Source organism: Hesperophylax consimilis, chromosome 1 (genome assembly GCF_061612785.1).
Source record: "Hesperophylax consimilis isolate HC1 chromosome 1, BYU_Hcon_1.0, whole genome shotgun sequence".
NCBI lineage: Eukaryota > Metazoa > Arthropoda > Insecta > Trichoptera > Limnephilidae > Hesperophylax > Hesperophylax consimilis.
In genome coordinates, this window is record NC_142836.1 from 22,095,408 (window position 1) to 22,121,360 (window position 25,953).

General features: G+C 31.9%; 1 protein-coding gene across 1 annotated transcript in view; it reads left to right on the forward strand.

Annotated features, from left to right (window-relative positions):
* Positions 1 to 395: 395 nt before the first annotated feature.
* LOC149426448 (very long chain fatty acid elongase 7-like) overlaps positions 396 to 25,953 on the forward strand; it is a 127,778-nt gene continuing 102,220 nt past the window's right edge. Inside the window, exon 1 of the mRNA XM_089651698.1 lies at positions 396 to 957. The gene's annotated coding sequence lies outside the window, so the exon portion shown is untranslated. The remainder of the gene's footprint in view (positions 958 to 25,953) is intronic.

Here is a 25,953-nt window from a genome sequence, read left to right on the forward strand (position 1 = left end):
GATCCCAATATATAATATATATACCTATATGAGGCTAATAAAATATGTAACATTCAATATTTCTGAACATTTTTTCTCTTTCAGCCAGAAGCAAAACAGTATTTTTTTGCGATGCGGTAGGGGTTGGAGGATTGAGCAAAACATATTTTTTAATATTACTTATTTCAAATACAATTCAAAGATTTTTTAGTTTAGAAATAATACGAATATTTTCATCGATCGCAAAACTTTGCAATTTTTACCTATTTCCCTTTAGTTTCTTTTAGTTCATATACAAACTAGCGACCCTAAAACCTACGTGCCTATGACGGGCGTAAAATGTTGGTTGAAATACATCTGCCGTACCAACATAGCGGTACTAATCATCCAGTCGGTGGCGACGAGAGTGGTATATTTATGGTGGCGACCTAACCTATAAGTGGAGTGGCGTCCCCTTCGGTTCGCTGTCAGTTGTTCGTTTTTCTGACGTTTTTTTATTAGTTTTATGTGTTTTTAGATACAGCATAAAAATAAGCTTCGTGCAATGATTTTATAATATCATTGTCTATTTAAGTAAATGGGCGGCCTTCAGTAGCTATCTAACCTTAAAAATATCTGTCATATGACACCCAAATCCTTAAGTTTTTCGATGATTTGTACTTCAAAAGCCTCGAAGTGTGTGTTAACAAGTTGTGTAGTAATTATACCTTGAGGAATTATGTTTGAACGCATAATTTTAGCAGTGTTAAATCTTCTGAATCTTATCCCGTGATATAAAAGGTGTAACCTTTTTCCGGCATCAGCCGTGTTGGAAGTGAATCACTTGTGCGAAATTGACTTGTGGAATTAAATAATGGTATCGTACGTATCATTATTCTCCATAAGATTCTTCAGGCAGTGACAATTTATATCAATAATACATATATAAGGTTCTCAAGAAACACCGCTAATCGCCGATTCCCCGGGAAGTTGTACGAGGTAATATTCATTATCCATCTCTAATAGATAATAATTATACTACTAAGCATATTATAATGTCAGCAATTACTAAATTTTTCCACTAAGCTTCACCAAAGGCTGCTAATTTTTCTTTTATAATTCAGTTACAAGGTAAAAAAATCTAAAAACATTTGCCAAGTCAAGTCCGCCACCAGTCAATTTATTATTTTAATTGGCGTTTATTTATTTTTGTCCAACGAAAAACCCATTACTTCATTTAGTGAGATATTCATTTTCAAATAAAATCCCACCAAAAACCATAACTTAACGTCAAAATGGCAAGGACAATACATTGTTGATGGGATTTGCTGGACAATTTTGCTGTCAAAATACCAAAATAACAAAATATTTTCATATCAATTGAACACAAATTGATTTGTGAATCGAACCATCCTACCTACATGAAGTTATTAATTTGTCACTTAGCATAGCATTGTGTTTGATTGTGTATTATTATTGCTTAGCCGAAGATCGCTACACAGTTTATCGTTTGCCTTTACCTAGTTGACCCAGATCGCAAAATTTCGTGCGCACCATTGTATATTCCTTCTAATCTTTTTTCAGTGCCTATTTCAGTATTCTTTGCATTGAGCATAAGTCTCTCAATCCCATTCTCCATTTTATTATTTATAGCATCGGTATAATACATATTATAATAGTTGGTTGTGCAAACATGAATGGAAGTAATATCTGGATGTGGTAGGAGCTAGGAGCATCCGGTCGATGGGCCTGGGTTCAGAAAAGGAACATCTGCCGTTAGGTTTCTATTTTTGTGATCAAATTCAAGGTGCACGACTATCAACTGACTTATTGTGGCGGATGTGTTTATCCGCCTCGACTACATACATAATAGAATAATAATTATTATAGTATATTCATGATATGTTCATTCCGCACACCGCCCACTTCTGTTATGATGCAAATCGGGATACTATAATCTGCTCCGTGGGAAGTGGTGTCTGTCAGATACAAGTACATTATTATGTAATAGGAAGCTGGTAGTTAATATCAGTAAACACGTGCGATTTGTGGACTTTAGTTTAGGAATACACATAGACATGCTGTGTAAACAAGGAGGTACAACTGAGGAATTCTGCTTACCGCGCTGATAAGGAGTCTGTGTCATAACTGTCAATGGTTTGTGTGTATAAAAAACTGCACGCTAACATGATAAACAACAAACATTATGAATACATTTCGGGAATCTGATTGTATGAATCGTTAAACCTTTCTTAGGTGAGCTCTAACGTCACATTTGCACAGCTATTTCTGATTATTCTAACTTACTGCAGAAATCGTAATGTATGAAAGAGCAAAACATCTCGAAATGGTCAGGTAATCAGCTGGTAATCTGAAATATCCATTCAATGGTAAAAAAATAAGATAATTAATATCCTGATCTAATCATTGTTTGTTCTATATTTTGATTGAGTCTCCTTATTCGGGATGCCATGGTGCTATTGTAGCTCTTGTATAGTATTCAAATAAAAAAAGTAGTGAGCTGTTTGAAGACGCACTTGGGTTTGCTTCTTGATTGCGGCCTCAATTAGTACTTGCTTACATTACTTGGCATTGGCTCCGCAAGTACAGGACCTGCCCACCTCTACACACTGTCACACCGAGCACTGACTCCACTGACGCCAATCAACATAAATTATCATAAGTGTGACATAAGCCGTGTACCTATACACTAAACATACTATTTACCACTTGCTTAATAGTACTCGTACTTGGCCAACCGAGTTTATCAATAATGAGCAACTGCATCTCTTTACGGGTGTTGGTCAACTATAGTCAGGCCTGATCCTACTTATCCATCGCGACCTATATTTAAGGTTACAGTGGAACTTTTTTATGGGTGAAGGTCTTTTAAGGTTCTTCTGCTGCTGACAGCTGATAGATCTGTTGTAACTTCTCTCTCTGTTACATGCGTTATTTATTTGAAAAAGGAGGATGTTATAAAGGTGCTATCAGCGGTACGCCTCTTTATGGACGTTGGTTAGCTATGGTCTTGCTGAAGGCAATTGCGAATGTTCCTTGCAATCATTCTTTCCGTTACATGCTTTTGGAAGTTACCTCGAAAACAGAAGGCGATTTGTCACATACGAAATCTTCCAATCTATGTATTAGATATGCAATTTTCCTTAACCCTTCAGTACATTCATCACATTTGTTCAGTTTTCAACGTTTTCTGTGTATTTCAAATGCGCTATATGTATATAATATATCTTATTTTTTAATTTTCCGTAAAAAAAAATACTGTTTTAGAATCTAGATAAAATCATTTTTCCGGTGTATGCATTTAAAATAAACATAACGTATAAAATGTTGTCTAAAAACGCTAACCACATTTTTACTTAATTTTTTACCCCAATCGTAGAAAAATTGAGAGAACTCAATATTTCGAAAACACGTTTGTTTTGTTTGGAGAATTCATAAGAAAACTGTAACTTCACTTTTATCTCGTTCCTATAATAATTATTTTTACAGTTAAACCGATTGTTACGATAACGGTGCCAAATATGGATTATTCATTTTGGCTAATTTGAGGATTTTATTAATGGATTCCAGTATAAATTTTTGAGGCAAACCGTAAAGATTTATTATGTCTCTGTCTAACTTCAAAAAATTATGTATTTTCGCGTGACAGAAAAAAAAGATAAAAACACTTCTATAAAATACGGTCATATATGACCCTCAAACGCTGTAGGGGTTAACTGATAGGTGATTGTAGCTTAGATTACATACTATGTACTTATGTTCTGTATTTTCTTGTATATCCATGCATGTAAAAGCCCACAGGGTCGCTAAATAAATATATTTCTATTAATTATAAATATTGAGGATTGCTTGCGTCTTCAAGCTGACGTTTATAACTTTTATAATTTAGTTACCAGCTTATTGATGTATAAGCTCCAATATTGCTAGTATATTTAGCTGGTGTAGGGAATAGACCGACAATATTAATTAAAAAAAAGAAAATGTGTACTTACTTCATTCACTATGCTCTTTAAGTTTTTTTTTATGATTTATCTCTAAACTTATATAAAAAATATTTATACACTTTTATTTGACACTGAGCATTATCTATATACAAAATAATTTTCTTTTATACTTTTTCCTTATTTACATGTAAAAAAATATTTTAAATTGTTATCTACCAGTCAATCTGTGAGAAATAGTTAGGATGCAGGCGAATTCTCAAGTTATTGTTTTACAAAATTATCTTTTAATTACTGTCTGTATCTGTGTTTTCTCCTTAAATAAATAAAATAAATATTGTCAGTGCACCGCCTCTGACTAACCAATGTGATTCTGTGAACAACCTTCCTCAACAACATTTCTTCTCGAGGTCTTTCCAAACTTATTTATTTCTCCTTGTTGCTCTGTCCATTTTTAAAACAAATATCATTTACAGAGGCCCCGTTTGAGACGAAAAACGATTTATGTAAGAACTATAATATTATTTGCAAATCAGTTAACCGTTTTCTGAGCGACAGGTTTTACTAATGATTGCCGTTATACAGGGTTTTCCAATAAGAGGTGTTCTTTTTAATAGCCCGCTATCTCGGTAGATTTTATTTTTGAAGCTGTCATTTTTTGACAATTGACAAGTAGAAACTACGCCATTAATAAAAATGGAACGATACACGCTTCAACAACGCATTGAAATTATTAAAATTCACTTGAGTGAATCAAATGCAAATTATCTTGAGTGATGAGGCCCATTTCCACCTCGGTGGCTTTGTCAACAAGCAAAATTGTCGCATCTGGGGCTCGGAAAACCCAAGAGTTATTGTTGAAAAGCCTCTCTTTCCTCAACTTGTGACTGTTTGGTGCGGTTTATGGTCCGGCGGAGTCATTGGACCTTATTTTTTCGAAAATGAGGCTGGAGCAACAGTTACGGTGAATGGATTGCGCTATCGAGAGATGATTAATGATTTTTTATGGCCGGAATTGGATGGTATTGATCTGGACAACGTTTACTTGCAAGAAGATCATTGATACATTGATACGTGCCACACAAGCAACGAAACCATTGATCTTTTACGATTGAATATAAAAATAACACCTCTTATTGGAAAACCCTGTATATTGATTTTACTAAGCGTATTGACCATTTTTATTAGCCGGGACTGACGCTAATATTTAAAAAAATCAAAAATGTATTTTGGTCTTATTATACCTACCGCAGATTATTTGACGTCAATGATCTGTACATACCTACCCATTTTTTGCATAACATTCGATCACATTTCGTTTTAGCGAATTCATTAGCAGATGCCTAGTAATATTTTGGTTGCGAGTCCCAAAAAAGAATTTGTTTCGTCGATTATTTCTTAAGTTGGATAGAATTTATTGATATTTCATCATTTGTCATTCAAACAAGGGTCCTGTAGTTATTTAGTAGCATCGATTCTTGAAAGGCGAACGATGGAATTCCTATTCGCTTCTGTGGAACGGACGAGTTTTGATCACCGAATTCTCCAAATCCGTAGACCTCAGAGGCAGGGCCCGGCCCTGAGCCAAACGATGCCTGGCGCCAGTAAAATTTTGGCGCCACTTGTCAAAACTAGTAGACGCCTAGGTAGGTAGTCACTGTAATCAATAATATTCGGATGATTTGTACTTTATGTAGCGCCGTTTTAATGAAAATTTATCTCAATGGCTAATAACGTTAGTATACATTTGCGAGCCGAAACGCGAGCCCTCACTCGAATTATGGCTCACACAATTCGAGGCTCGGCTCGCGGTTAGGAATTATCAGCGCGTTGGCGATTTAGAGCGCCAATTGCTCCTATTGCGCCCACATAGGGCATATTATTGCACACCCTGTTTTTATTTCGAGTAAAACACTGCTACTCTTTTCTAGCCAATGACAGTCACTTAAACTTGGTAATATGTTTTTTTTTTAAAGAAAGACAAACATTCCCGGGTTACTAATAACCTAACAATATTTGAAAATCTCCTACTACCACCACAGTAAGCTGAAAATGTTGAATAGATGATTATATTATAGATATTTAAAAAAAATCTTGGTTTCTGTATAAATTAATCACACAATTTCTTAATTTTATAAAAAAATTATTAATTTAAATTATAAAATACAGGGTAATAAAAAAATACAAGGAAATATAAAAAAATCTCACAAAGGAAAGGTCACTGTTCGTGGGTATTGTAACAATTTTTAACATATTTCTAAGATTTAATATTTTAAATTTGACTTAAAATATCTAGTATTACACAAAGTCTTAGTTTTCTAGGAAAAAAATAATAAAATGGAGTTATAAGAGAGAAGTTATTTAAATAAAAAGAAAACGGTATAATTCTGTCTAGGACTAAACACTATAGATGACGACTCTTACTTACACGAAACAAATATCTATTTCAGTGAATTTTAACCACGATTTGATATAATGTATTTTTATAAGAGATAATGTTTTGACGCAACATTGTCTCTTCTAAGGTGATATGGTAGTGAATTTTGATTTTATATTTATTTTCTTCTAATTTAATTTCCTCTGGTAATTCGTCAAATATCTTTGATGCTTTTGGACTTTCGTCTATGATTTTTTTTACTGGAGAATTATTTTATTTCTTTCCTCGTCTCACGTGTACACTTGTGCTGCAGATTTTCAATTTTAATTGAAATACAGTTGATGTAAGGCCAGTAATTATTTTTCAGATTAAAACCAAAGTAGTGAAGTAAATAATTTATTTAAATTTTTAGATGCTCTCATTGGCTTGAGTACACTCAGGAGTGTTTTTTTACCCTGTCTGAATTCGAACTTCTTTTGTAAAAGATATCGAAGATACAAAATAATATTTTTCACACGATGTTTGCATACGCTTTCGACGGTGTGACCAAAATACCAAATAGTATTATGTAGAGCATAATACACTTTTTCTAATGTATTATTTGAGATGGAATCATTAATAATTCTGTTAGATGTGTGAAAGAAGTGACAAATGACAGCAAAAAGTTTTTAAGACATCTTTAATATTATACACGTCCTACTAATGAATGTTGTTCAATCAATCAAAAGACAATTATTAAAGTAACCAATATAAAAATAACTTCATGAATGCATCTGAAGATGCTTGAGATGTAATTAAATGACATAATACGATATGTTATTCCTGTGACGGAGATTTCATCTCTGGACTCTGGACCGTCCCCTGTCCGGGCATTGTTTTAATAAAATAATAAACAGAATACTACAAAACTTGCTCTCCGCATTTCTATTTTACAGAAAAATATTGTATTAAGAGTTTCGCAGAAGTGATTTTTGGACCACAAAATATTGATTATTTCGAAAAGTTTTGAAGATATTCAAATATAACTTTAAACATAGTTAGTTCTTTAGTAATGACACAACCTAAAGCCACTTACGCTAGAATGTAGTAAATATTTGACATGAAAATCACGCGAACACTTTTTAACCTGCTCGGGGGAATGACCCCTTTATCAAATGGAATGGCCATGTGCTATTTATTTATTGCACATCTATTTAAGTAGGGTTTACATATATTTTTACTACGTCTATCTCACTAGGGATGGGGATTTTTTGTAATTCGGGTTGGTATTGGTATTTGGTGACAGTAATAGGATTGGAGAACTTTTATTTAGATTTGTGTTTGTTAATTAATTATTGCGCGTCCTTTGTTGATTGATTGTATGGCCGAGATTTTAAATATGGTTAGATTTTTTATTTGTCAGATAGATTATTACATATTTTAGTCTCAATGTACTTGAAATTTCTTTGTAGAAATTTCAAGTACATGTTTTAGATGTTTGTAAGAGTTGATGGTTTTGAACCGATTTTTGTTTTGTGTATTTAAGTAAAATTTTGTTTTTAAAGAGATGATATGATATCAGGCAGTATAAGAGAAATAGACTGCGTGCTAAATGGGCTAGAACCAAAAGGTACTAAGTCAGCGGCAACATCAGTTAAATGTGCGGTTTTTCTAGTGAGTATTATCTATTCAGCGGATGCTAGAATGAAGTAGCTTTAATAAAATTGATCTACTTTCAACCCATGTGATCCCAACCTTCCTCTACCACTTCTACGGTGAATGGCAGAAGAACTCGGAGATGCCAGAGAAAGAAATGGCACGATCAAGTGAATCAAATTAAATAAAGAGATAAATTAAAAAACATAAGAAATAATGTAAATACAAATAAATGAATGAGAACAAAAGACGAAAATACAGGCGTGGAGGGTGCTATAATTTATAGTATTGTAGATGTTATCTGTCCGCAGTATACAATGCCTTTGTTGACTATCCATGTGTGGATTTTGTGTCTTATATTTATACTTGTTGCCAGGTCTTTAATATCTTTTTCCATTAAATTGAAAATTTTAAATGAATTATTTAAGGAAACAACATCGATTTAGCTTTTCTTTATCGCTATTGATCCATCGGATTGTAGATTATTGGGGCCAATATATTTCTACAATTTGCTTCAATACTCGAATTTGAACTCTGACGGTATTCGATGATGAGGAGATTTGTGGAATTCGGTATACCTTCAATCAACAATCTGACTAGCGGTGCCGAAAACTTTAGACATTGGATAATCGCACGTCTAATCTGGAATGATGTACAGGTACTTTGTGCTTATACATAAATGCTCCTCAATGTACTTAATCCCCAAAAAATATTATTGTTTCTGTCGTTCTTGACGGACTTTCACCCAGTCGTTATCTCGTTCACTCAATAACTTCGCCGTGTATAAACGTTAATACTATTCATTTTGTAATACCCAACGGTCAATAATTATCACTAAACAAACAATCGGAAAATCTCTCTGTCATGATTATGTTTTATTGCCTTTCAAAAAAATATCCATCTGTAAAAATTAAATACATCCTTTCAATTTAATCTGTTCTATTTCTTTTTTGTTAATTAATTTTATTTTAGCCATTTGTATACCAAAATTTACAAACAATTATCAACAGTATTTTTTTATTTTATTTTATTTATTTATTCGAGACACAAACAGGATATTTATAAAAACATTAATAATGGATTACAAAATAAAAAAGTACAATTATAAATATCCCTAGACTAATGTGTCTGCAGCAATCACATTTGCACATTCACATAAGCAAACATGTAAAATAATGACAGTATTTAAATACAAAACTTAAAACTTAATTACAAAGATTTAAGCACATAATAAGTAGAAAAATTTAAAGAGTACATATTAAAAAAAATTCTAAACCACTAAACATTTTTTTTATTTATTTATTTTTCTTTTTTTTTAAGTACAGAAATCGTGGAGATATTTCTTGAAACACGTTATATTATTTGCAAAAATATCTATGACAGTGTGTATTTTAGCAAGATCATTGTATGATCGAGACATTCTAGACATAGGATTAAAATATCCAGTGTTATTGGCAAAAATTTCGGTCCAAAATATGTTCATATTTCTAGTATATTTGGGCCTGGCGTAAAAATTGATTTGATTGACTAAGTTACTATTAACACGATTATTCACAATTTTGTAAAGCATTAAGAGGTCATTTATATTTCGTCTTTTAACTAAACTCTCTAATTTGAAATATGTAAGTCTTTGTTCATACCCATTTAGAAGATGGTAGACACCTGATCGATAAGACAAAATCCGTGTAAATTTTCTTTGGACAGATTCAAGTCTGGATACTTGTGTAATGTAATGTGGATTCCAGACTGTTGACCCGTACTCAAGAACACTGCGGATTAACGAATTGAATAGAATTATTAGGCTATTAGAGTTCTTGAACAGTTTAGTTGATCTTACAATAAAACCTAGTACTTTATTTGATTTATTTACAATGTATTCTATGTGTTGGTTGAACGTTAGTTTGTTGTCGAATATAATTCCTAAATCTTTGATCGATTGAACTGTTTCCAGATTGTGACCACATATGTTAAACCGATTGTTACGATAACGGTGCCAAATATGGATTATTCATTTTGGCTAATTTGAGGATTTTATTAATGGATTCCAGTATAAATTTTTGAGGCAAACCGTAAAGATTTATTATGTCTCTGTCTAACTTCAAAAAATTATGTATTTTCGCGTGACAGAAAAAAAAGATAAAAACACTTCTATAAAATACGGTCATATATGACCCTCAAACGCTGTAGGGGTTAACTGATAGGTGATTGTAGCTTAGATTACATACTATGTACTTATGTTCTGTATTTTCTTGTATATCCATGCATGTAAAAGCCCACAGGGTCGCTAAATAAATATATTTCTATTAATTATAAATATTGAGGATTGCTTGCGTCTTCAAGCTGACGTTTATAACTTTTATAATTTAGTTACCAGCTTATTGATGTATAAGCTCCAATATTGCTAGTATATTTAGCTGGTGTAGGGAATAGACCGACAATATTAATTAAAAAAAAGAAAATGTGTACTTACTTCATTCACTATGCTCTTTAAGTTTTTTTTTATGATTTATCTCTAAACTTATATAAAAAATATTTATACACTTTTATTTGACACTGAGCATTATCTATATACAAAATAATTTTCTTTTATACTTTTTCCTTATTTACATGTAAAAAAATATTTTAAATTGTTATCTACCAGTCAATCTGTGAGAAATAGTTAGGATGCAGGCGAATTCTCAAGTTATTGTTTTACAAAATTATCTTTTAATTACTGTCTGTATCTGTGTTTTCTCCTTAAATAAATAAAATAAATATTGTCAGTGCACCGCCTCTGACTAACCAATGTGATTCTGTGAACAACCTTCCTCAACAACATTTCTTCTCGAGGTCTTTCCAAACTTATTTATTTCTCCTTGTTGCTCTGTCCATTTTTAAAACAAATATCATTTACAGAGGCCCCGTTTGAGACGAAAAACGATTTATGTAAGAACTATAATATTATTTGCAAATCAGTTAACCGTTTTCTGAGCGACAGGTTTTACTAATGATTGCCGTTATACAGGGTTTTCCAATAAGAGGTGTTCTTTTTAATAGCCCGCTATCTCGGTAGATTTTATTTTTGAAGCTGTCATTTTTTGACAATTGACAAGTAGAAACTACGCCATTAATAAAAATGGAACGATACACGCTTCAACAACGCATTGAAATTATTAAAATTCACTTGAGTGAATCAAATGCAAATTATCTTGAGTGATGAGGCCCATTTCCACCTCGGTGGCTTTGTCAACAAGCAAAATTGTCGCATCTGGGGCTCGGAAAACCCAAGAGTTATTGTTGAAAAGCCTCTCTTTCCTCAACTTGTGACTGTTTGGTGCGGTTTATGGTCCGGCGGAGTCATTGGACCTTATTTTTTCGAAAATGAGGCTGGAGCAACAGTTACGGTGAATGGATTGCGCTATCGAGAGATGATTAATGATTTTTTATGGCCGGAATTGGATGGTATTGATCTGGACAACGTTTACTTGCAAGAAGATCATTGATACATTGATACGTGCCACACAAGCAACGAAACCATTGATCTTTTACGATTGAATATAAAAATAACACCTCTTATTGGAAAACCCTGTATATTGATTTTACTAAGCGTATTGACCATTTTTATTAGCCGGGACTGACGCTAATATTTAAAAAAATCAAAAATGTATTTTGGTCTTATTATACCTACCGCAGATTATTTGACGTCAATGATCTGTACATACCTACCCATTTTTTGCATAACATTCGATCACATTTCGTTTTAGCGAATTCATTAGCAGATGCCTAGTAATATTTTGGTTGCGAGTCCCAAAAAAGAATTTGTTTCGTCGATTATTTCTTAAGTTGGATAGAATTTATTGATATTTCATCATTTGTCATTCAAACAAGGGTCCTGTAGTTATTTAGTAGCATCGATTCTTGAAAGGCGAACGATGGAATTCCTATTCGCTTCTGTGGAACGGACGAGTTTTGATCACCGAATTCTCCAAATCCGTAGACCTCAGAGGCAGGGCCCGGCCCTGAGCCAAACGATGCCTGGCGCCAGTAAAATTTTGGCGCCACTTGTCAAAACTAGTAGACGCCTAGGTAGGTAGTCACTGTAATCAATAATATTCGGATGATTTGTACTTTATGTAGCGCCGTTTTAATGAAAATTTATCTCAATGGCTAATAACGTTAGTATACATTTGCGAGCCGAAACGCGAGCCCTCACTCGAATTATGGCTCACACAATTCGAGGCTCGGCTCGCGGTTAGGAATTATCAGCGCGTTGGCGATTTAGAGCGCCAATTGCTCCTATTGCGCCCACATAGGGCATATTATTGCACACCCTGTTTTTATTTCGAGTAAAACACTGCTACTCTTTTCTAGCCAATGACAGTCACTTAAACTTGGTAATATGTTTTTTTTTTAAAGAAAGACAAACATTCCCGGGTTACTAATAACCTAACAATATTTGAAAATCTCCTACTACCACCACAGTAAGCTGAAAATGTTGAATAGATGATTATATTATAGATATTTAACAAAAATCTTGGTTTCTGTATAAATTAATCACACAATTTCTTAATTTTATAAAAAAATTATTAATTTAAATTATAAAATACAGGGTAATAAAAAAATACAAGGAAATATAAAAAAATCTCACAAAGGAAAGGTCACTGTTCGTGGGTATTGTAACAATTTTTAACATATTTCTAAGATTTAATATTTTAAATTTGACTTAAAATATCTAGTATTACACAAAGTCTTAGTTTTCTAGGAAAAAAATAATAAAATGGAGTTATAAGAGAGAAGTTATTTAAATAAAAAGAAAACGGTATAATTCTGTCTAGGACTAAACACTATAGATGACGACTCTTACTTACACGAAACAAATATCTATTTCAGTGAATTTTAACCACGATTTGATATAATGTATTTTTATAAGAGATAATGTTTTGACGCAACATTGTCTCTTCTAAGGTGATATGGTAGTGAATTTTGATTTTATATTTATTTTCTTCTAATTTAATTTCCTCTGGTAATTCGTCAAATATCTTTGATGCTTTTGGACTTTCGTCTATGATTTTTTTTACTGGAGAATTATTTTATTTCTTTCCTCGTCTCACGTGTACACTTGTGCTGCAGATTTTCAATTTTAATTGAAATACAGTTGATGTAAGGCCAGTAATTATTTTTCAGATTAAAACCAAAGTAGTGAAGTAAATAATTTATTTAAATTTTTAGATGCTCTCATTGGCTTGAGTACACTCAGGAGTGTTTTTTTACCCTGTCTGAATTCGAACTTCTTTTGTAAAAGATATCGAAGATACAAAATAATATTTTTCACACGATGTTTGCATACGCTTTCGACGGTGTGACCAAAATACCAAATAGTATTATGTAGAGCATAATACACTTTTTCTAATGTATTATTTGAGATGGAATCATTAATAATTCTGTTAGATGTGTGAAAGAAGTGACAAATGACAGCAAAAAGTTTTTAAGACATCTTTAATATTATACACGTCCTACTAATGAATGTTGTTCAATCAATCAAAAGACAATTATTAAAGTAACCAATATAAAAATAACTTCATGAATGCATCTGAAGATGCTTGAGATGTAATTAAATGACATAATACGATATGTTATTCCTGTGACGGAGATTTCATCTCTGGACTCTGGACCGTCCCCTGTCCGGGCATTGTTTTAATAAAATAATAAACAGAATACTACAAAACTTGCTCTCCGCATTTCTATTTTACAGAAAAATATTGTATTAAGAGTTTCGCAGAAGTGATTTTTGGACCACAAAATATTGATTATTTCGAAAAGTTTTGAAGATATTCAAATATAACTTTAAACATAGTTAGTTCTTTAGTAATGACACAACCTAAAGCCACTTACGCTAGAATGTAGTAAATATTTGACATGAAAATCACGCGAACACTTTTTAACCTGCTCGGGGGAATGACCCCTTTATCAAATGGAATGGCCATGTGCTATTTATTTATTGCACATCTATTTAAGTAGGGTTTACATATATTTTTACTACGTCTATCTCACTAGGGATGGGGATTTTTTGTAATTCGGGTTGGTATTGGTATTTGGTGACAGTAATAGGATTGGAGAACTTTTATTTAGATTTGTGTTTGTTAATTAATTATTGCGCGTCCTTTGTTGATTGATTGTATGGCCGAGATTTTAAATATGGTTAGATTTTTTAGTTATCTTGTTTTGTCAGATAGATTATTACATATTTTAGTCTCAATGTACTTGAAATTTCTTTGTAGAAATTTCAAGTACATGTTTTAGATGTTTGTAAGAGTTGATGGTTTTGAACCGATTTTTGTTTTGTGTATTTAAGTAAAATTTTGTTTTTAAAGAGATGATATGATATCAGGCAGTATAAGAGAAATAGACTGCGTGCTAAATGGGCTAGAACCAAAAGGTACTAAGTCAGCGGCAACATCAGTTAAATGTGCGGTTTTTCTAGTGAGTATTATCTATTCAGCGGATGCTAGAATGAAGTAGCTTTAATAAAATTGATCTACTTTCAACCCATGTGATCCCAACCTTCCTCTACCACTTCTACGGTGAATGGCAGAAGAACTCGGAGATGCCAGAGAAAGAAATGGCACGATCAAGTGAATCAAATTAAATAAAGAGATAAATTAAAAAACATAAGAAATAATGTAAATACAAATAAATGAATGAGAACAAAAGACGAAAATACAGGCGTGGAGGGTGCTATAATTTATAGTATTGTAGATGTTATCTGTCCGCAGTATACAATGCCTTTGTTGACTATCCATGTGTGGATTTTGTGTCTTATATTTATACTTGTTGCCAGGTCTTTAATATCTTTTTCCATTAAATTGAAAATTTTAAATGAATTATTTAAGGAAACAACATCGATTTAGCTTTTCTTTATCGCTATTGATCCATCGGATTGTAGATTATTGGGGCCAATATATTTCTACAATTTGCTTCAATACTCGAATTTGAACTCTGACGGTATTCGATGATGAGGAGATTTGTGGAATTCGGTATACCTTCAATCAACAATCTGACTAGCGGTGCCGAAAACTTTAGACATTGGATAATCGCACGTCTAATCTGGAATGATGTACAGGTACTTTGTGCTTATACATAAATGCTCCTCAATGTACTTAATCCCCAAAAAATATTATTGTTTCTGTCGTTCTTGACGGACTTTCACCCAGTCGTTATCTCGTTCACTCAATAACTTCGCCGTGTATAAACGTTAATACTATTCATTTTGTAATACCCAACGGTCAATAATTATCACTAAACAAACAATCGGAAAATCTCTCTGTCATGATTATGTTTTATTGCCTTTCAAAAAAATATCCATCTGTAAAAATTAAATACATCCTTTCAATTTAATCTGTTCTATTTCTTTTTTGTTAATTAATTTTATTTTAGCCATTTGTATACCAAAATTTACAAACAATTATCAACAGTATTTTTTTATTTTATTTTATTTATTTATTCGAGACACAAACAGGATATTTATAAAAACATTAATAATGGATTACAAAATAAAAAAGTACAATTATAAATATCCCTAGACTAATGTGTCTGCAGCAATCACATTTGCACATTCACATAAGCAAACATGTAAAATAATGACAGTATTTAAATACAAAACTTAAAACTTAATTACAAAGATTTAAGCACATAATAAGTAGAAAAATTTAAAGAGTACATATTAAAAAAAATTCTAAACCACTAAACATTTTTTTTATTTATTTATTTTTCTTTTTTTTTAAGTACAGAAATCGTGGAGATATTTCTTGAAACACGTTATATTATTTGCAAAAATATCTATGACAGTGTGTATTTTAGCAAGATCATTGTATGATCGAGACATTCTAGACATAGGATTAAAATATCCAGTGTTATTGGCAAAAATTTCGGTCCAAAATATGTTCATATTTCTAGTATATTTGGGCCTGGCGTAAAAATTGATTTGATTGACTAAGTTACTATTAACACGATTATTCACAATTTTGTAAAGCATTAAGAGGTCATTTATATTTCGTCTTTTAACTAAACTCTCTAATTTGAAATATGTAAGTCTTTGTTCATACCCATTTAGAAGATGGTAGACACCTGATCGATAAGACAAAATCCGTGTAAATTTTCTTTGGACAGATTCAAGTCTGGATACTTGTGTAATGTAATGTGGATTCCAGACTGTTGACCCGTACTCAAGAACACTGCGGATTAACGAATTGAATAGAATTATTAGGCTATTAGAGTTCTTGAACAGTTTAGTTGATCTTACAATAAAACCTAGTACTTTATTTGATTTATTTACAATGTATTCTATGTGTTGGTTGAACGTTAGTTTGTTGTCGAATATAATTCCTAAATCTTTGATCGATTGAACTGTTTCCAGATTGTGACCACATATGCTATATGAGTATAGAGTTTTGTTGGTGTTCTTGGTGAAATTTATAACTTTGCACTTAGCTATATTCAATTCCATTTCATTGTCAATACACCAGGCAGATAATGTGTTATGGTCTTGTTGATAATAATAAATATAAGTCAAATTTATTGTTACTTACATGCTTTTATTATTAAATTTTTTATTATTGATGAAATGACCTCCGCACTAAAAATAGTCAAATGGTTGACCTTGAAATTCTAGAGTAATCTGTGGAAATTTCATGACGCCTCATTTTGCAGCTTCAGAAAACAGATGTCTGCTATATATCTAGTAGTTAAGATATTATAAATAACTAATGGACTGATAAATTTTAACTCTCAATTTCGAACGTCCAGATTTCACGATGAATTTTTTTTTTAATAGTGTATTCTAGAATTTTCTGTATTTTACGTATATGTGTATTGTCACAACCCTACTTTCACTCCGAGTTGTAGAAAAATGTTTTCAGACATTTACTTACAGATGCTAAAATAAATAAATTGTTGATAACTTTTTCTACTTGCGACACGGTTAACTTTGTAGGCGGCCAAATGAGATTTCTTTGTTTTCACAAAATCTACACTAGCAACACCACCGACTGCAAAGTTGATCGTGTGGAGCTGTAAAATGATATTAATATAAAATTATATATTATGTGGCCAAGTGATGCATAGCGATGTGTGAATGCAGTGCGGTGCAGAACACCGAACATGTGTTCAACGAACGCCCTCTCCGGGTCCACCGCTTCCGAGGCCCTAGACTCACAGATATAGTAGATGTCCCCCTTCTGACCCCCTTCATATGAAAGAAGAAGAACTGAACTGAATATCCAGGTACTTCACATCCTTCCTCTTCCCTTCCCACACCCTTCAGCCTCACAGCATACCACAATTGGAGTTGTCATAGTCCCGCTGGATCCGAACAGTTGGGTGTCTTGTGAATTATTCACGTGAAATAGCTTAATTGTAACTTCTCACCCTTTTAATCGGCACAAGTGTTAGAAAGGGAAGTTACGATTTACAACTCTCTGCTATCAGCTTATGCCGTAAAATCATATAGTTTACATTTGAAGGTTAACACAATTTAATTCTAAATCGGGATATTTCCCGACTTGTCCGGGTGGCCTTCGCGGATAGAACCGGTTGATATTACCCCGATGCATCCAGTTCGTCCGATTAAAAATTTTCTGTAGGCGAACAAGGACCACATATATTGAAATTGATTACCAGCTCGAACGCAATTTCGCAAGCTTATTTTCACATAGCAAATTCATAGAAATTTCCTTCTGTTTTTAATATTTTTTGATTTGTTTGTGTTGTTGTGCCTCATGAATTTTCCACATTTAAAAATTCTTTACTAATTAACCATCGCGCAATTTTCTTGCATTGTCACACCACACCTCTTTCTTTTTTCAAATTCATACATCGTCTAATACGATGTTATTATTTTATACCGGCTCTTGATATGACCCGACTACAGTATTTGGTTTACTTGACCGTGCAATATTATCGGCTCTTGATATGACCCGACTAAAGTATTTGGTTTACTTGACCGTGCAATATTATCGGCTCTTGATATGACCCGACTAAAGTATTTGGTTTACTTGACCGTGCAATATTATCGGCTCTTGATATGACCCGACTAAAGTATTTGGTTTACTTGACCGTGCAATATTATCGGCTCTTGATATGACCCGACTAAAGTATTTGGTTTACTTGACCGTGCAATATTATCGGCTCTTGATATGACCCGACTAAAGTATTTGGTTTACTTAACCGTGCAATATTATTATATATCATATTATCTCTTTAAATTATTCGTATTCCTATTAATAACTGGATTGCAGGCCATTAACGAATGAATTGATCCTGATAAATTTTAAGTAAAATACCAATGTTTTGTCACGATGTCCGGACACGTGTTCATAAAAATCCTAGCATTTTTGCATTTCCTCATGATATATTACTAAGCCAAACGCAGGTGGATGAACACGTTTACTAACACTACTTTATTAACGAATTTACTAACACCTTATCGGGAAGCGGCTTTCAATCCCGTTTTTAACACGACATCCAATGATTTGAAAAGATTTTTAATAAATCAGCATTATTCATTTTTCTCCGTGTAGTATATTATTTCCTCACACCCCTCTTGTGCCCAAACCATCTATAGAGAATAAATACGAATGGGATGCACCATAACCGCAGCAAAACAATCGTTTTTGAAATCAGTCTCTCTGACGTTGACATTTTTTTTAAATGTTCAACGTATTCGTTTATATTTTCTTTTTCATGGTTCCTGAGCAGATCATTAAATTTCATTTTATTGTTTTCTTTCTAACGTAAATAATTTTGATATAACGACTTACTAACATAGTCTTATATTTTACTTATTAAATTACTGATTGATATTTTACCGATGATTTTCAAATGTATTCTTTTGCTATTTTCTATTGGTCTTACAAAAACATGGTGAAAATTTAATTCAATTGATGAACGACCGTGTATGTGAACACCTTACTAATTAAAACGTCAAATAGAAACTGAAATAAAACATTTCATGGAAAAATACATAAGATATATACAATGCTTATCCAGTCAAAGGTGGTCGTTTATCTGTTGTATAACCTTAAAATTATAATAATTTCTAATCGAATTTCGGAAATTTTCCAAGGTACATTAAATGTTTTATATTTTTATTAATGTTAAAGATGTAGTAAAAACAAATACTATTTTAGAAACTAGATAAAATTACCTTTTAGATTTTTAGAAATATAATTTAATGTTAACAAATTCCAATATTTTAATTTCACACGAAAAAAGTTGAAACAAAAAAACTAAACATAGACATTTTTCATCAAAACATCGAAAAATTTCAGAGAATTAAAAAATCAAATAATAATAAATAAAATACAATTAACACTTACTAAATATTCTAATAACAATACCTAGAGAATATCCAAAAAATCCGACATTTTGGATCCATTTTGTCATCAATATAAACGTTGATAAGTAGGGTATAACCTCGCTCCTTCCGACAAAATGAAACTATATTATTCACAATATGACATTATTAATGGATTAACACTGACAAAAATAACACGAATAATAGTAAATATATTGAATTATTCTAATATAATCGTGAATTAGTCATTATAATGGAAATAATTTTAAAAAAAGGTTTTAATCACCTTTTCCCTTGAGAAACCCCACTTGTGGCTAAGGCCACATATTTAAGAAATATTTATGACTGTGCAGCATTAATCTTTGCGCTTAGCACCCTTAGCTAAGATAACTAACAATCCATCTCAATAATTTATCCTTGATGCCCAACAATCGTATTGTTTATATAAAAGTATGTGATGTTGAACCTTATCAAAAGCTTTACTAAAATCAGTGTATATGCTGTCCCTGTTGTTTGAGACCAAGGGATTCAGACATGTATTTTTCATAGATCATTAAATTACTTAACAGATATACTCCTGTGTACATTGTACAGGTACTTATGATGCTATGTACCACTTTTACGTAAAAGCCTTTTTTGACGTATAAATAAATATACAAATACGTAAATAAAGATGAACTTTAGATAAGTCATTAATTTCATTTGCCAGGAAGATGTTTCTTCATAATGTCCATGCTTTGTTTGTGTACCTCATGTCCATGTCATCCGCGTTTATCCATCATAATTTATGTCTCAATTTTTCGTTTGCTATTTATATTTTTATTGTTTATTTGCATATAATTCTTTTCTTGATCAATTTCTGCGATGCATGTTATTCCTATAAAATTACGGCCACTGTTTAGGCGATCAATTATCACACAATTTGCCAGTTTTAAAATTGCACAATATTTGTGTTTCCTGAATCTACATCAACAGTGGTATTTTAAAAATAAACAATTATTTTGAATTATGATTGCATGCCACACGAATGAACAAATATATTGAATGTTAGCAATGAGATCCCTCCGGCGTATGCGTTAATCTTTGTTGCACAAATCATTTGCAGAAATCAGATGCAATCTACATCAACAGTGGTATTTTAAAAATAAACAATTATTTTGAATTATGATTGCATGCCACACGAATGAACAAATATATTGAATGTTAGCAATGAGATCCCTCCGGCGTATGCGTTAATCTTTGTTGCACAAATCATTTGCAGAAATCAGATGCACCACCTGAATTACATTTTAGGAACCTATTAATCTAACCTCAAAACAGATCCTCGGGATTTAGAGATGGTGTATTGTTGTTAATTGTAACAGAGGAGGTTACTCCCACATAACCCAATCTAAACAAAGAAAAAAAATCGGTCTGCTTTGCAAAACTTGCCCTAATGGGTAAATATTTTAGTTTGGTGAGTATCGATTATAACCTCAAATGGAAGCCTCAGCACGGGTAAGCCACCCAGTGAGGTAAACATTACTAAATTATACAAAGAAATGTAAAATATTGTACGATAAATAAAACCTCCTAGAGCTAGAGGCTGGTTTCAAAACCTTATATAAATAAATGGTACAATTCACCAAATTTTCCCCTACCTACTGTCCGCCGATGTAACACAGCCTGAAGAAAGTTTGAAAAAAGAATTATCATTAAGATCTTGACATTATTTTGAACAAATTGTACAATTCCTTGATTGAACTAAAAAAAAGTAACGTAAATTTTTATGGTTTATAATTATGTATGTGGGTATTTAAGTACCTACTTACAAATTTATTTATACTGGGTTTTTACAGACGATCTCACTTACGTGAGAACAATCCAGTTATAAACACTCAGTTAATATACAAATAGGTACAACAATTACCAAAATCTACTCAGCCATAGGACACATTAATTTTCATATACTTAAATAAAGATGAAAATATGAAACAAATAAAATTAAAATTTCAAAATCATAAATATTTATGAAACACAAATATTACAGAAAAGTAAGAGACGCAAATAATACATAATGTAATCAGTCCAACATATTTTTTAACAATTTTTTTTCTGAATCCATATAAATTATCGACGAAAATATCTACTTCAGCACACTCAATCTTATTATACAGTCGACACATTTGGGTCAGAGGGCTAAAATAGGCGATATTATTTTTGAAAATATTCAGGTGAAAAATGCTATGGTGTCTTAAACAATGGGAATTTGGGACATTTATTTCAATATTGCCAAGACATAATGAGGTATCAAGATGGCCGTGGATAATTTGATGCAAACATATTAGGTCAGATATGATATCTTCCGATTTAGGAAGAAACCATGGAACGGCAATAGAACCCATATTCCATACTATAAAATGAAGCATATCTTTAAGGTACCTGCTAATTAAGCTCCGCCCTCAACTACCTGTTGTCATGGTAACGCGGTAAACAGGTAAAGAGCCTATTGAGTGTTGAGGATTTATGATAATAAATTTTGGCTACATTGTAATTTTTTATTAACAAATATATTTATGTAATATTTTAACTGGTTCCGAAGTAGGTACATTCGTATCATTTTAAAAAATATTTATATACCGTATTTGAATTATACGTAGTTTTTGAATGAAAAAAAATTACACATTATTAGTACTTTTACAATAGCGAGAGAGTAGAGGTCATTAGTAATTATAAAAAAATCTACTAAATCTGTATTGTGTTCATTTATTTAACCCCTACAGCGTTGGAGTGTCATACAAGTATTTTTATATTTTTTCTATCATGCAAAAATACATAATTTTTTGACGTTAGAATGAAAAATAATAATTCTTTCCAGTTTTTCTCAAATATTTATACTAGTATGTATAAAATCCTAAAAATAACTAACATGAATAATTCACATTTCGTGCCGCTATCGTAACAATCGGTTTAACTTTAAAAATTATTTCTCTTTTTTATTATACGAACAAGATAAAAGTGAAGGTACAGTTTTCTTAGAAATTCCCCAAACAATACAAATGTCTTTTGGAAATATCCAGTTCTCTCAACTTTACAATGATTGGAGTAAAAAATTAAATTAAAATGTGGTTAGCGTTTTTGACAACATTTTTCACTCTGATATTAAAATTTTATTATTTAGAAATAGTTATGTCTATTTTAAAAGCATACACCGGAATTTTTTTTTATCTTGTTTCTAAAACAGAATTTGTTTTTACGTAAAATTAAAAAATAATGTGTATATAGCGCATTTGAAATACACAGAAAACATTGCAAACTGAACAAATGTGATGAATGTACTGAAGGGTTAAAACGTAGATACCTACATATAATGCACTAATTATCCTGGTAAGTGTATGTTTCTTTGTCTTAAATAATATATGTTTTTACTAAACACAGTTCGAGTTAATAATATAAATTGGAAGAAGGAAGGAATTATTCATTGTTATGAATATAAATTGGAAGAAGGAAGGAATTATTCATTGTTATGAATATAAATTGGAAGAAGGAAGGAATTATTCATTGTTATGAATATAAATTGGAAGAAGGAAGGAATTATTCATTGTTATGAATATAAATTGGAAGAAGGAAGGAATTATTCATTGTTATGAATATAAATTGGAAGAAGGAAGGAATTATTCATTGTTATGAATATAAATTGCTGGTGGTAATGGGAAGAGTATTAACGTTATATTTATGAAATTACTAGTGGTAGGTTGTAGAGGAAATTTTGCTTTTGATTTATTTATTTTTTGGCGAGGTGAATTTAAATCTTTAGTTTTATCTATAAATAAAAATGTAACGTTCATTTGTTCAAAATCTTAAATCTCCAAAAGTTTTTCACCGATTGCTTAGAAATTTTAACACAACGTTACATTAGAATACGTGTGTGTTTTTATATACCTATATTATATAGATATCACCTGTGATAGGTAAAAACATGTTTATTTTTTTAATAGCGCCATCTCTTGGACGTAAATACAACACGCGCTATTGTTACTCTATCTACACAGACATACTGAGCTACAGCAACGCGTGGCGGGGTACAGCTAGTTATTAATAATAGAACATTAGAAACATACTTTTTTGGATGCGAGGTCTACATTAACTGCTATACTAACTAGTGTACCTACTATATATTAATAATTAATACCGGTGTCAATAGGTCGAGAACGTACTAATTAACGCTCTCTGGGTATTACATTAGATTCTGACATATTGTCATTATAGGATTACGACGAAGGTCACGCGCAGTAACACCAATGACATTCCAAGGGGATTGAAATCATAACCAAGCGAAGACCACATCGTTGAAAGACCTAAGTTTAGTGTTAACCTACGGTTTACTAATTCGGCGTAAGGCTCTCGGCTAGCAATCCAGACGTCGCGGGTATAAATCCCGGCGTTTGCAAATAAATTTAATTTATTTGTATTATTTCACAATTTAATCGTTTAAATTAATGTAAGGTATATTTGTGGCATATTCTAGATTGGAAGATACATTTAGTATCGACCTGGTGTAAGACATCCATTCAGAATTGAAACATTGATTGAAATGGCTCTAGCCGTGTGTGGTGACCAGATCTGAATATCTAGTTACTTCCCCACCTTCCTCTTTCTCATCTTCCTCTCCTCCCACTACCTTCAGCCTCACAAGATACCCCGATTGGGGATGACATATTCCCACTGGCTTCAAACTGTTGGGATCTTGTGCGGGTTCAAATAAAAATAAAAACAATCAAAAACATTAATTTTTCCGAAGGACGTGTACAAAATACGATAATATTTTATCTTTTGCGGTATTCACATAAAAAATTAAATAATGACTTGAGGAATTTCAGGGAAAACATTCACCAGTTTTTCGCTTGTACTACGACTTTCCGGACGCCGTGTATTTTTATAATATGAATACGTGTATTAATTAAGGCGCTAAGTGCCCAAAAAATCGAAAACGATGTTTTTACAGAAATGTATTCTATGTACCGATGCCAATAACCCTAAATAGGATCCAAGTGCCTCAGGAGTTCAAAAAAATACAATAAATTGATGAAGTCTGGCATCGCTGTAACTCCATTGGTATGTTATCTTTTAAAATGGTCTAAGTGCCACAACAGTGTTCATTGACATTCCATATAAAATAGCCGGCGATGGTGTGTTGACAGTCGCGAGCTTGCTTGTAAAACGCCATCAAAAAGGTAAAGGATGTGTGCAAAATGCGAAAAAAAAACTAAAAACCAGTGGCCAAGAGTATTCCACACAAAATAATAAAGTCATTCCTGCCAAAAAACCACCAAATTCTGAGGTATGTGTATAATATTATTTTTCTGTACATTTTGTTAGTTTTGGTACTGACGCGCTAGTGATGTGCATGCCTGTCGTAATAATATTATTCATTCATATTGTAAATATTAATTTCGAATCTAATCATTTTGTAAACAGATAATTCTTTTAATTCCACTGTTTTTCTTATGTATTCGTAACTTTTAATTTATTATACCTACTTATTTCATGGAAAATAATAATTAAGTTTTTTAGTGTCGTTATGTTTCATAAAGCCGTTTCCAATGATATATTGGTCTTTCGTGATGTTGATAACAATAATATTAATAAAAACATTGATATGACCTCCGAACTTTTATAAATCAAAATGTATGCTTTCACAATACATAATGGGGTTGGTCACGCAAAGCTAATTGTAGATGTCGCCATCGGTGAAGAGTGTCAACCAAATGTCAAATACAAAATTATCTATGCTTTTTCCATACATTTTGGTAGGTAGGTATTGTATTATTTTCTTAAACTGTTTATTATAATTTGCATTTTGTTTGGTAGAGCGGTACCTACTTTTGAAACACTGTATTCCTTTTAAAATATGTTTATAGGTTTTATGAAAAGTTATATTCCTATGTTTAATTTTCACACACCGACACTTTTTACTATGTTTTAATCATTTAAATGAATATGTACTTGTACATCAGAATAAATTTTTATTAAATTAAACAAATAAGTGATTTGTTTTATTTATATACACATCCCTATTCCCCATGTGAAGGTTGTGCACTTAGATCTGCCAGAGCCCCTGAGTTGGCACTCAGAGCATTAAATAAAATTCTTATTGTGGAGCTTCACCGTAACCGTCGTTGTCCGTTTTAAACTTTTATTTTGTAGAAATGCAAAATTAATTTATGCTTTTAAATTATGGAAGCCGTCGAGATTGTTCTATACTACTAAGTAAAATTTTTACAAAGGGTAGGCCACATATAATTTTATTAGACAAATCAGTATTTTGTTACAGCAAGCAGTTCTAGTTTTTGGCACTTAGCGCTTTAATTAATACATGTATTCATATATGTAAATCGATTTTGAAAAATGACAAAACCAACGCTCCGATTTGTTTCTGACGTTATCTCATCCTGTTCTAGACGCTATTACAGAGAGACTGACAACACTGTGACATCATCTGACGCAAATCCCATGGCGCCATTTCAAATTTTCAATTGGACCTGTTTTTACCATCTCTTGATTAAAATATTCGGATAATTATTTTGCTGCAAAAATATGCTAACAAAACTGCCATTAAAATTAATAGATACAGACAAAATAAAATTGATAAAAAAGAAGCTGGTGTTCCTCATTGTATTATAATTTATAACTTTTGACCTAAATAGAGGTTT